Raw genomic sequence first — 2,639 nt, 5'->3', positions numbered from 1 at the left:
ACTCCTCATCACTTCTCTGAAGTATTTTGTTCTTTCACATATATGAGTGACTTCCTATGAATATTATCCTAACACAGTAGTTCCAGAGAGTTAATGATGTAACTATCTTTCTATATCTTAACTCTATCCTTGCTTCAGGAATGAATAAATTAAAAAAAAATGGAATTAAATGGCCTGTTTGTCTACCCATAATAAATGTCTGCTTTAATTTTTTACATAAAGAAGATAAAATATTGATTACTTATATTTATATTGTATTCTGTTTCTATGAATTATAATTTTACTGCCTGGAAGGCCCATTCAAAAATTAAGAAAGGTTAGAAAATATGGTCCTGTTTTGTGTTTGTACCAAGAGATTACACTATGCATTTCTCCTTTTTTGGTCTGAGATAGGTGTAGCAATTATGCTAATTAACTTAGTTAGCAAAGGTAAATTAATACAATACAAATTTGCTAAATTTGTTGCATTATTCTCAGAGGGGAATTCACAACCAGGAATCTAATTAAACTTTGATGAATAACACAGAAGAGTCAAGACAAGTTTTCTCAGACTGAAATCCCAAAAGTTAGTGTGTAAAAATAAAATGTCATCTACATAAATTCACATACCCCTGATGAGGATAGAAACATCGCAGGTAGGTCTCTTAATAAATATATTTAAATAATACTGGAAAATAGAGATATTTTCATTACAAAAAGTATCACTAATAAATAATGTAGAAGTTAATTTTATACAGGCTTACCACTTAAATGTAATTCTTAACCTAATGTACAAGAATATTTTCTTTTCAAAATTGTGTAAAGTTGTGTGACATCATTTGCTTTTTGTTTGGGGATTCTTTTTTGTTTTTTTTGGATTGTTTATTTTTGCTTTTTTGTATATCCAAGAGAGAGGTGTTGCCTATTTATCTTTCAGCTAGGATTTGTAGATACAGATAATTTTTTTGTATTTATAAGTTGCTTAAAAAGTTTTAGTAGATGTAACTTTAAATTTTATCTATTTAATACAATGATGATAAGTTAACACAAAATATTAATGTGTATTAATTTGGAATTTAGGGACAATATACTACATTTCACTCTAGAAAAAGCAAATGTTCAATCATCTCTACATTCCAATTTCTAAACAATAAACATACAAAAAGAAAATCTCTAACATCCACATATGAATAAAACAATGTATAAAACTGAACCCTATATATCCCAGAAATATTCCATGTGTCTACCCATCATCACTTTTACGAAGACCTCAAACACTGTGTACACTGATCTGTTGCTCTGTTTCTGATTGTGTATGTGCACGTACATTCTTATGCTGTAGCACCCAAGTGTTTGCAAGTGTGTGCTAATCACAGTTTCTGACGGAACACAGAGCTTTTTTCTTTCTTTTTTTTTTTTTTTTCTTTAGAGCAGCTGGACTTTTGCTTCAGGCGATGCTGTTTTTACCTTCTTAGCGCCCGGATAACAAGGCACTGACCTTACCCGGGTACTAGAGTAGCTCTAATCCTCACAGTCCGTCAAGTGTTTCATACTCTGTTCTGTATTTCTAGCTTCTCTTCGTCTTTTTATGATGATCTTTTTACTTTTAGGAGATTAATTTTTCAGAATTAGATGAAATTTATGACGGGATTATAAAATTCCTGACATAATGGTGACAGTAGGTGATGGGTATATTTAAACATATTTGAGTTTTTAGTAAAACTTTGACACCAAACATTGTCAGAAATATTTTTACTAATTCATGTACATATCACCAATATTATTAAAATTAATATTCCTTGATTAAGGTAATAGATGTGATTTTTTTGTCAAAAAATGAAGTCTTTTCTCTCTGGCTCTTCTGGCTTACATTGGCATTCCTTGACTATCATTTTGAATCTGGATAATAGATAGTAACAGTAACAACAGGTAACTGATCATTGATAAATATTAACAATAAATAACTTGTCAAGAAGAAACTGCTGAACTGTATATATTGTAGAAACAAAGTAGCCCAACTAAAATTCGATCTATTTTATGATAATGCCTCCTTTACACACCCCAGGCTGCATCTGAAGATAAATAACTGTACAAATGAAGACATAATAGTATTCAAAGATGAAAATATCAAATAACTATTATAATGATCATTTAGAAACAGTTTATAAAACACAGAAGAATGGAGGCTGGGAACTACTCAGCCACTGAGTTCCTTCTCTTGGGAATTACCAATAACCCTGTGATCAAGGTGATTTTTTTTTAACCGCTTTTCTAATTGTTTATCTCATTATTCTTACTGAAAATCTTGGAATGATCATTTTGATCAGAATGGAACCTCGGCTTCATATGCCAAAGTACTTCTTCCTCAGCCACCTCTCTTTCTCTGACGCCTGCTATTCCACTGCAGTTGGACCAAAGATGTTGGTAGACCTTCTTGCAAAAGGCAGCAATTCAATTCTTTTTCTTGGCTGTTCTCCAGTTCTTCATCTTCTGCATCTTTACAGATGTGGAGTGTGTGCTGCTGGCAATGACAGCCTTTGACCGGTACAAGGCAATCAGCAACCCTTTGTTATATGCAGTCGACATGTCTAGGAAGGTTTGCTACCAACTTCTGGCTGTGGTTTACGTGGTGGGTATTGTAGATGCTGTGATTCACACAA

General features: G+C 32.3%; 1 pseudogene; it reads left to right on the top strand.

Annotated features, from left to right (window-relative positions):
• Positions 1-2,143: 2,143 nt before the first annotated feature.
• On the top strand, positions 2,144-2,635 carry LOC129677753 (olfactory receptor 5W2-like; annotated as a pseudogene).
• Positions 2,636-2,639: the final 4 nt, after the last annotated feature.

Source organism: Psammomys obesus, unplaced genomic scaffold (assembly GCF_907164565.1).
Source record: "Psammomys obesus unplaced genomic scaffold, mPsaObe1.curated_primary_1811, whole genome shotgun sequence".
NCBI lineage: Eukaryota > Metazoa > Chordata > Mammalia > Rodentia > Muridae > Psammomys > Psammomys obesus.
This window is presented reverse-complemented; position numbering and strand designations above follow the sequence as displayed.